The sequence below is a fragment of the Amblyomma americanum genome, chromosome 2 (genome assembly GCF_052857255.1).
Source record: "Amblyomma americanum isolate KBUSLIRL-KWMA chromosome 2, ASM5285725v1, whole genome shotgun sequence".
Classification (NCBI taxonomy): domain Eukaryota; kingdom Metazoa; phylum Arthropoda; class Arachnida; order Ixodida; family Ixodidae; genus Amblyomma; species Amblyomma americanum.
The window spans coordinates 41,433,400-41,444,899 of NC_135498.1; positions in this window are offsets into that span (position 1 = coordinate 41,433,400).

Consider the following 11,500-nt stretch of genomic DNA (forward strand, 5'->3'; position numbering starts at 1 on the left):
ATTTAATCTCATCCTTGCACAATAAGGCAGTTTTTATTTTATTTTTTAACTGTTATGTGCCTACGTGCGCTTACGCCACTTTGATAGACTCAAACTTCTGGGCGTTTGTATTCCTCTCCGCACTGTAAAAAGGGGAGAGAAAATGGCAGCGCGCAAGCACTCCCTCCCAACTACTTTTATAACGTTGTCACAGCCGCCTTCAAGTTTCGACTGGCTTCAAGTTTTCTTGACAACCATTTTTCTCTGTTTTCAGCGCCGGAGAACTGGCGTAGTGTATGGAAGGCTCATATGTGCAGCGCGACTATAGGAAGCTCGCACATTTGTTAAATAGACAGTCGCGCGTCTTTTATTTGTAGTACTAGTAGTAGTAAGTGGTTTTATTAAAACAATAATAAAAAGCAAGGAAAGGATTTTTGCTAGCACTGGCATCTGCCATCGATACTAAAGCACCTGAGCTGGGGCAGCGGAAATAAAGGATAGCAGGCAGAATGGAGAAATAATATGAAAGAGGTGAGGGGACAGTAAGAGAGGATAGGGGGGAGAGGTAATATACACAAAAACTACTTACACAATGACAAATATGCACAGGTTGTGCGCGTGATCACATCAGGACGGAGAAATAAAAAATACACACGCACACAGCACTGCGTTGAATGCAACTGAAGTTGGGCGTCCAGTTGTTAATCGTTATTTGTTCCTGATCACGGTTTTCAAGTTTATAGTCAGACTCTGCCTTTTACGTCATAAATTGCTACAAGGAAGTTACCAGGTAGTGGCACTGTTGAGGAAAATTTTCGCAATAAACTACGTTACCACTCGTGCTACTTAACCTGTGACCAGAGCGCAAGCATTTCTATGATTACATCCTCAGTTACAGAACCTAATAGCCAATTTGAACCGACATTTATGCGAATTATAGTGACACAGTTTGCAATGGTATACCCAGAAAAGCTGAAGCAGGTATACTTCTACGAGCTTATCGCAATATAGCAAGCTTTCTAGCCAAAGTTCGCAATATTCTCGAAGTTACAAACCTTCGAGAAGCTTTTGCAAAAAAAAAAACATAAGCTAGCCTAAACACCTCACTTAAGGTCGCTGAGGCTTTTTTTTTCCTTTGCAAAATTCACTCCGTTTACGGGTGCCTGCCTTGCAATGCGCACAGCTGCAAAGTGAACCACATATTATGGGACCCGTGAGAAAGAGCAGCACTTTTAGATTTGTCTTGGACACTAAGACTTGGGATGCTGAGTAGCTCAATGCCGGGGCGGTGTTTGCGTCCCGAATTTCGGAGCTCACCTGAGACACTCCTCCAACTTGGCCTCCGCTGGGGAGAGAACAGAGGCGGCGCTCACTGCACAAAAGGACGAGGAGGCACCTAAACACGCGGTGTAATGTTCTTTTTGTAACAGAAAACACGTCACCACGGCTTTTTACCATGAGGATATCAGCGTTTTTGATTACTTTAAGCACAGCCATGCAGCGAAGCGGATACCACTTTCAAAGAGCTCTCCGGAAGCGAATATTCAGTAGCACTTCTCTCTTTAGAGCACTCTCTGTTTGTGCAGTTTGTGCAGGTACTTCAGTTTCTGTTGTGCTGTCTTTTGTTTCGTGCAGTGTATAATTATGGCAGTGTATAATTATGTGTATAATTACCTTATTTATGCAGGTTAACAATATTATCTACCAATTATCTCTAATTAGCTCTGCCTTGATCCATACCGAAAAATACCGAACAAAAGCATTTTTCAACAGGAAAGAGTTTACGAACGCAATTTTTTCATATATTCTAAGATGTCACAAGAATCAATATATCCACAGATCTCCCGTCGGCAGGCTTTCATTTTTTGCTGTTCACTATTTTGCTACCGTCAAAAGCGTTCCCAATTGGTTTTCTGTGGCAGCCTTGACTGCTCGATGCGAGCGACTGAAAAAAAGTTTAAATAAATATTTTGCTACGTATCGGAAGATTGGACCATTACCTTCAATACTTCCATAAGAGTGCCTTACAATATTGAAATAATAATAATTTTCGACGAAAAATGCTGTACATGTTTGTTTTATGTGACAGTCAATATACAGCAGTTTATACTCGGCACTCACTCCTAATCTAGTGATCAGAGCATACGCGGAAAGTTCACACGTTTTTTCTAAGAGAATAAACCATTTTATTTCTTTTTATCGTTTCCTTTCACGTGGAAAAAAATATCAGATAAACACCCGAAACGCTGGGTGCGCAGGCACGTATTGCTACCAAGCCGCCGCGGCGGCTCAGTGGTTTTTTGGTGCTCGCATCCTGACTCGAAAGACGCGAGTTCGATGCCGGCTGCGGCGTTCGCATTTCGATGGAGGTGAAATGCTAGAGGCTCGTGTACTGTGCGATGGCATTGTACGTTAAAGGACCCCAGGGGGCCGAAATTATCCTGTGCCCTACACTATACGGCGTCCATTATAGCGTGTGTCGCTTTGGGACGTTAAACACCACAAAACGTATTTCCAATGATTTCCCAGAGAAGCCCGCGTGTTCTATGGGGGCCATGTCTTCGCCTAGTACTCCTCCATCTCTTATGCCTTCCTATTTTTCAAGTTCCACCTGGGCAACATTTATAAACTATCCTCCTAACTACGTATGTAGTGTGTACGCTATAAGTGGGTTTATATACAATGTATCGTTATAAATATAAATCACACGTTATATTTATTTTAATGCATGTCGACTTAAACCTGGGTTATTATTCAAGTGAGCTTCCTTAGAGTGAACGCCGAAGTAATGCCGCCAAGTGCGGAAGCAAACTTGGTACCTCGAAAGCTTGACGTCGAAGCCCCAGAAAGCATTTTCTCATCTGGAAAGCGTTGTTCACAGCGCTGTAAGGTTCATCGAGTGCTGTTGATGAGCAACCCGACCTGATACGACACGACCCGACCTGCCCGACACGATGCGACCCGAGTGGACGCATCCGGCTGACCGATTGCTACTCAGTCTATAGATTCAGACATAGGTGCTCACCAAATCCGACGCTGGCGCATGGCGCTAAAGACTGCCTTAGTGCTGCTTCTTCAGCGCCCCCCGTCGGTCGTTTCGGTGGTGAGGCGAGGCTGCCGTCGCCGCTGATGGGGCCAGGTGATGTCAGCGCCGCTGGCGCAGCGACCGCCCTTGAACCGGTGCATTCGGCATGAGAATCAGGACTGTTCAAACCCGCCACGGCCTCCAGCGCGTCTGAGAAGGGGATGGCATGGTGCGGGTCCTCGCAGACCTGGAACCGCAGCAATGGGCCATAGAGGGTGCAGTGAAGGACAGGCGGGAACTACGTTTTTTATTACCTTAGATATATGGCCGTGTAAACCCGTCAGGAGGCCTAAACCATACGAAACATGGATTCGGGCTTATATAATATCACCGATGCAGCAGCTTTACCATTGTCTGCATCCCACCTTGCCGAATATCTACTTCGCACTGGATTCTGTTAGCAACGGACCGGCGAAGTCGAATATGGCTGCAGACCGGCTCAAGCTGCATGCCATTTATTTTGAATATTGCATAGGTGTTGCAATGTCAAGTAGCTTCTTCCGACACAAGTCTACAACGAGTACACTGCTGGTGTTACATGTATGAGTTGCTATTGCGACCACCAAATAGGCAAGCATCATTTAGCTGTCATTGCAGCTGATGTTGCAGGCACATTTGCAGTCGCTCCACGGTACAGCTTCCATACCAGGACGTGTTTACTTTTCTCAGCCCCTCTTCTTCGCTTATATTATTGTAAAACCCGATTGAGAACCAAGGAGGGACGCTTTTCGACAAAGAAACTGTGATCCATAATGGCGCAGTTGGTAACCTGGCCGGTAGCGCCAAATGTTCACAGGACATTAACTCTCGCATTGCTGCATCAATTATTGTGAGCGCTGCATCTGAGATGGTAACAAGGAGATGAGCATTTCAAGGAAAGCTGGTGCACGCTTCCAGACTACGTGTTCAAATGACCCGTTCACATTTTGCGTTCGTCCGTGCAGCCACTTTTCGAGGCGTTCTGTCCGTGCTTGTTGCTGGAAAACAGACTTTGGGATGTGAAGAACTTTGCTGGGCGAATATGAATGCACAAGAACATCCTTCGTCATGTGGCTATTGTCCACACAGCTAGTGTCGCCATCTTTTGAATACTGGGCGTGACAGTAGGCGTCGCTGTCCGCAGCAAACACGTGGGTGCACGCTGCCGAAACAGCCTTTCGCTTTTTTCTATGTCTGCAACGAAGAGAAAATGTTTCAGAATCGTCACATAAGACGGTAAAAATCACACAGCTTACACAACATAAGAAAAGCGTAGAGTGAAATAGGCCAGCTTCTAGTAAAACAAAATATACATACCCTACTTCGCCTTACAGTTCTTAAGTAATCAACTGAGCTTAGGAAAATTCCCGTTTTTGTTTTGACGTCATTTCACTGCCAAATCTACCATTTGCCATCTGTCTGTCTGTAGCCTCGGAGAATGAAGCGTCGACCCCCAGAAACACCACCCACCTGCCACCTCACTGCGACACCCCGCCCACCCTCATCATCCAGAAGAGTCATACTCCACCCAGCCGCCCCTTCTATACTCTTAACATGCAACACTCTCCGTAGACCCACCTGCCTCCTCCCTCCACAAGGCTTCCTGACACTAGAAGCCCACGGCGCCCACGCCGCAGCGGACCGGAAAAGCGGCGGCCAAATCAAATTCGAAGACGCAGAGGGCGAGCCATACACCCTCCAGAAGCACCACCTACCGCAAGCTTCCCACCCCACGCCCCTAGCTATGAGGCTCATCGGCATTGTTCAGGTGCCCCATAGAGGGGATTGCCCGGGCAGCACCAAGGCCAACTGCCAACGCTCGAGTTAAGCTCGCAAAGACCTTCCCCCGAGGGGTTACACAGGTGCCGTACTTGCTCTTCCGCGGCCTGCTCTTCCGCGGCCTGCTCTTCCGCGGCCTGCTCTTCCTCGGGGGTGATGAACTGGCACTCGTCCTGTCCAAACTCGACCGTCGATGCCCTGCGCGCATTGATGCCGGCGCCTCCCAGCAAGGACACCCAGCTCTTCTTCCTCATGGGCCTCAGTATGGACTGTCGGCGCACCAGGTGAGCCGTCGAGGAAGGAGGGGCCGTCTCCTTATCGTCGGGAACAGAGGTCACGGGCCGCGTGGCCTGGACGGACGATGCTTTAGCCGTCGCCGAAGGCTTGGCCAGTCTACGCGGGCCCAGCGTTTGCTGTGTCGCTGGGGGTGGGGGTAAAATGTGTAATCAGTGCTGCCAGGCGTACCGATTTATCGAAGCATCTGCTGGTTCTTCTGTTCGTCTGCCCGGTACGTGGATCGTGATACAGTTGGCATCGAACGTGCTCGTGGAGCCAATTTGCCATCAAAACATACTCACTTATAAAAAAAAATCGCCTACCTCCCAAAGCTTTAAAAATGACTCTGCTGAAAAAAAAAAAAACCTGGCTTCGAAACAGAGTTAATGGCTTCTATAACTGTTCATGCGCTGTCTCAACGTAGGACCTGGATTGGCTAGCAGCTCATTACCGTTTAGCTAAGGGATATAATCTACGTGATAGGTCTTTTCTGGAAAGCGCGAGCTGATGGGTGAGTTGGTTTTGCATGATGGTGGCGTGACAGCGCAACGGCACAAGGCCAAAGGAGAAAGCGTAAGAAAGGGAAGCAAGGGACACAACACAACGCTTAGTCTTTTCTGTGAAAAGTGATTTGTCCGGCCAACTTCAACCATAAAGGGCGATTGACGCACAAGACGGCTGCATGCACTACGAGAAGACATCCGAGGTAACTGTGCCAGGATCTATGTATGTATATTTTGAATCATATCATGGTTACTTGAAGTATTGCAGGCTTTGGTTGCCAAGTAGTGTTACAAGCTCGCCAATTCAATGCAGGCATTAAAATACTGCGATAGCATGCTTTGCCAAGCCCTCTCATAGGAGGCGATAAAAATGAAGGCTCGCTACTCCAACAAACAAGCGCACTTGTTCCCGGGTATCTTTTTTTTTGCGTTGTCTTTAATCTCGGGGATATCACTGAACAAGAATTTTTGGCGCAGAATGCCAGAATAGCCCCAGTTTCGTGTTAACAAGGCCGGTGGAAGGGAAGGGTTGACGCTGCCTTCCACTTGACTTTCGCATGAATTAAACAGATTTAAGTTTTGTCTCCTTACGTAGCGCTACCACTTCGCTATCATCATGACCGCGCGGCGGGGGAAAAAGAGCTTTCCCATACCTCTCCACATAAAGCGTGTCCGGCGGAACTGCGGCCACATTCTTAATCTCATCCGCCCACCTAACTTTCTGCCGTCCCCTGATACGCTTGCCTTCTCTTGGAGTCCACTCAGTTACCCTTAAGGACCAGCGGTTATCTTTCCTTCGCATCACATGCCCTGCCCAAGCCAATTTCTTCTTCTTGATTTCGACTAGGATATATTTAACCTGAGTGTGTTCCGTCACCCACCCGGCCTTCTCTTGGTCTCACAACGTTACACCTATTATTTTCCTTTCTACAGCTTGTTGTGTTGTCCTCAATTTAAGCGGAACCTTTGTTGGCCTTCACGTTTCTGCTCCGTAGGTGAGTGCCGATAAGATATAGTACCGGTAAGATACATCTCTTGTACACTTTTCTCTTGAGGGATATTGGTAATCTGCAATTCATGATGCGGGAGAACCTGCCAAATGCGCTCCACCCCACTCTTATTCTTCTAGTTATATCCTTCTCGTGATCCGGTTCAGCGGTCACTACGTGCCCTAAGTAGGCGTATTTCATACCACTTCCCTCTCCTCGCTACCAATTGTAAACTGTTGTTCCCTTCCGATATTTCACTTTTCTATACAGGCGTATAAAACCGAAATGGGATGGCTATACGGGAAGAATACCTTCCGGTTCCAGCTGATCGCGGGGGGCTTCAGTGGCGCTTTCCGTCTTTCCTACGCGGCTGCGCATCCGGTGTCGCTTCGGGGAGGTCGTCTTGTTCGGGCTCTTATTGGGTGAGGTCGGCGACTTGCTGCGCTTGCCTCGCTTCTTCTTCCTCTGCGCGCGTTGATGGGCAGCGCTTTAGTCTATACAACAGAGATCTATGGCACACTACTAAGTTCATACTGTACTGAGAACACAGCGCGAAAGGCCGACGGACAAGGTCAAGGAGAACGACGGGACAACAGGGCCTGTCTCGTCGTGCTTCCTCTTTTTTTGTCTGCCATGTATTTATGCGACAGCATTACAAGCTTCATGGGGAGAAAAGCCGTCTGTAATAACCTTCTCCCGTTGGCTGGAGGGAAATGACGTCATCACATAGGAAGTGACTTCATTTCCTGTAAAAGAATCGGTGCCTTCTAATGTCATTGCACTGCCAACACGTAATGTAAACGATCTCCCTGTGATTTTTTAAACCAACTTTTTCAGCGTTCCATCATCCAGCAATGCATGCTGATCGTGATGATGATGGTTAATGGTATGATGATTAAGGGCGCAAACGTTAGAACATAGGCGCACACGTGAACGCATCGTCATGCGGCACAAGATCGTTCACACGTCATCTGGCATTCAGGCACCCTTCTCATTTGTGTCCTCAAGCGCACGTGCAACCCGACGGAACCACATATTAAACACTGTTCCTTTCAAGCCACATATAGACTGCGTTAAATTTTCTTTTTTCCCACTAACTGTTGAAATTTGGAATCGATTGGATGGCTCACTTCGCGCATTGCCAATTGAAGAGCTCGTTGTTCAGTTGCCTAAGAATTCAACCAGTTGATCTGTTTTTAATACTTCTAAGTTATCTATTTATATGCTACTCATGTTATTTGTTTTTACTAATGTATGTACCCACACCTGCTATGTCTCCCCTGCAAGACAGCAGTATTTGTAAATACATAAATAAAATAAATAAAAGGCACCCAAGGCTAAAGAGCACCAGAGACGCAATTACAGGTATGCCGACGCGTCAACGTCTCAGGAGGGGTCTGTAAAGAACTTGCTGCTCTTGCCTAAGCGCTCAATAAATTAAAAAAATTGCCCAGCATCGCCGTGGAAATAGGTTTTTTCTTAGGGTGGCTTTTTGGGCTTGTTGGCAGTGCATAACTTCAAAACACTGTAGCGCAAACAAGGATGAGGACAAAAAAGAGTAAAAGGAACACCAAGAGCGCCAACTTCCTACAAACTCTATTCTTCTCAAGCAGCACATTTATACTGCCAGAAATAAACACGTACTCAGATTTGCACAACATTAGCACATTCTCAAAAATGCGAGCTCTACGATGATGTTGTGCAGAACTGAGTACGTGTTTTTGTAGCGGAAGCAACATTGGCCATGAACTCGCAATTTCGCCGTGCTCGCATTCCCACCGTGGTCGCACCGCACCACGTGACCAACCACGTGACTGGTCACGTGACCAAGCGCGTGACGAAACACGTGACAAAAACTAGCCAGACAACCAGAATAACCTGGGCTTGCAATCAAGATAACCAAGGCTAACCAAGCTACGCCTTCAGCCTTCGCTGCGTATGGATATCCTGACATAACCGAGCTAATTAGTGCCTTAAGGCACTGCCAATTTTTTCTGGCGTGCAAATGTGCTGCTTGAGAACAATAAGGTTTATTGGAAGTTAGCGCTCGTTGTGTCCTTTTTGTTCTTTTTGTCCTCGTCATTGTTTGCACTACAGCGTTTTGAAGGCTTTTTACGGCCAGAGAAAATTGGCAGCCCAAAATGGGACTGGCAAGGCAGAACGTCTACAGATACAGCTAAACGCCCGGATACACTTTTCTGTTCCGCAACCAAAAAAGGCTTCAGAAGGCGTTTATTTTGCGGTCTATATAGATGTGGTGATTTGATGCTGAAGCGCCAGGGAGCAGAGGAAGGATGCGGATGGTGTTGAATATTCAACGGTTTATTGAGGTCAGCGTGTCAGGCGATATCAGTCTCTCTTCACGACCTCTTTGCTCCTGAGCTAAAGTTGAGCCAGTCAAGTGTTTTAACGGAGGCAACGTCCGGTAGCGAGCTTCATAACATTCCTTCCCGTCATTTCCGAGAGCGCTACCAGCTTCATGTTGTGGCGGTGTTACATTACTGCAAGCAAGCTGGATGAGTCAGATGGAGCCGTTTCATACTTAAGCAAGAGGCGCAGGCTAAGGGCAGCACAGAGCAAAGAAGTCAGAACAAAGAAACATGCTTTGTCTATCGCCGCTGTTAATTTACGCTGGCTGAGTAAGCTTGAAAGCAAACGCAAGCTTCACAGATGTATTACAATCAGTGAGAGCAAGCGCGCTTGATGAAACCTCAAAACTCGTGATTCCAGAGTGATCCCCTAATAAGGTGTGCGAGATTTCAATCAATACAGGAATTGCTCTAAGCAAGAGCACAAACAATAAATCTGTGCAGGGCTGTGTTATGTAAGGATACGTATAGTTTTCAATTCGTCGTGAAGTCAATCGCGAAGGAAGCAACAGAATGTGGTGAAGCGAACTACTCATCACTGGCATGGCCGGGCCGGTCGCGGTGCCTCCGTTAGTCTCCCCTGCTACCGTCGCATGCAGTCCGGCTATCACCATCAGGGACCGCGATGTTGCAATTCAGCGCACAGTTTCTTTGTCGAGACGGACTTAGCGTCGATAAAAGTTTTCAGGCGTTTCAAACCTGCTGTCATGCTCAAAAATCGGCGGTGGGTTAGTTCTGTTTATACCTGGAGTGACGCGATAGCTACAGCTGGCGGAGTGGAACTTGCTCTGCTGAATTGCAAAGTCAGACCTTTCGCCGCTCCGTTTCGCTGGGCGTTCCTTATTCATCTTCGTCACACTTGGCACGGCGCATGCGCACAGCTGTTGCAGCTCGGTTCGCCGGCGCGCCGCGCCGCCGGCAGCAGCAGCTGCTCCGCACCACGTGCCTGGTCACGTGACCAACCAAGTGACGAACCACGTGATCAGCCACGGCGCCGCGCCGCCGGCAGCTGCTCCGCACCACCTGACAGCGTGGCGGCGCAGCCACGGGGTGGCGGTGCAGCCACAGGGTGGCGGCGCCGCCACGCTGAAGGCTCGAAATGCTACAGTAATGTAGCTATCGCTATAATAATTATCGTAGGTGCCGGTCAGCCAGTATGTAATGGGCGTGAGGACGTGGTATCATGTGCTTGATCCTGCTACAGTCAGCGGGACGTTAACCTCCATTATCTGAGTCACCGGGAGCAGTGATCAATAGCAGAAGACCGAACCATATCTTAATGAATTGTTATATAAGACGGGCCCAGCTTTCCTTTAGAGCTTTGCGCCCGCGCAAGAGAACGTGTTAGGTGCAACAGTTTTTACGACCAGAGCTGTTAATGGGAGCCCACCCTGTGTGTCGTCGTGTAAATGAAGGCCATTGTCGTTGTAGTCCTGGTTTTCCTTCCTTGACTTGGCTTGACTTGCATTGGCTTGGTGCCCAAGCGGATCAGTAGCAAGTCAAGCCAAGAGAGAATGGGAGGTAACGGAGGCTCGTGTTGAAAGAAATGGACACGACGATTCTCACCGAAATGTTCTAACTAAGCCGCAACCAAGTTTAGCCAGTTTTTTTTTCTTTCCGAAAGCTTCGATAAGAGGCAGTAAGCGATGGCGGGCGTCGTCATTTCTACGATCGCAAACTGTGGCGTTCTCACCGTGCTCAAGGCGCTCTTGTCCTGCGAGCGTTTGTTCTTGTCGCTGTCTCTAGTCGCAGCAGACTTCCTGTCTTGCTTGCCCGGTCTGCCCTCCGCAGCTGGCTTGCCACCCTCCGCGACGGCGTTATTGGCACATAGTGGCTCGGGAGTATTAGGTAACGTAGCATTGTCCGACTTCGGTTCCTCAGTCTCGTTCTGACCGTTGTCGTTCTTGCCGGGAATCTGCATTAGGATGCCGGAAGAAGAGGCCGGTTCGTAAAATGACTCCGTGTTCGGCCGTTAAAAATAGAATAAAATCTCATCCTTTGGAAAAATATGTTGAAACCCGGTAGAAGACGTATCTTTATCCCGTGAAGACAATGACAGTGCATCGCAATTTTGCTGTGGAATATTAATATGGGTCCAAGAAACGTTTTTGAAGTTTTACTATGCGAAATACTAAGAGGACTAATCAAGTTTTATTGGTGCAAAATGTGCAACGCAGTTTTTCTTCGAACAAAAATGGCCAGGAATCTTATGCATGACTTACCTGTTCGCTTATTGACTTTTCTTGAACCAGGCTAGAAAATAAAGAACAAAATAATTCATCATTTAAAACACAGTTGTGCTGTTAATGGAAACATTTGAGGAAGGTTTTCTTTATCCTCCTGGGTCGCTCCTTTTAAGGAGACGATTCACTCTGCCATCATCTTACATAAAAACGTTGCATTAGACTTTTTCATAGAAGCTTGATCTCGATTTCTCTGTCTACAAAAATAATGGTGCAGAGAGGAAAAGCTTGCGTGTTAAAGCAATAGGGCCGGCGCTATGACCAAGGTTTAAGATGGAGTAAGCTTCACGCGACATTT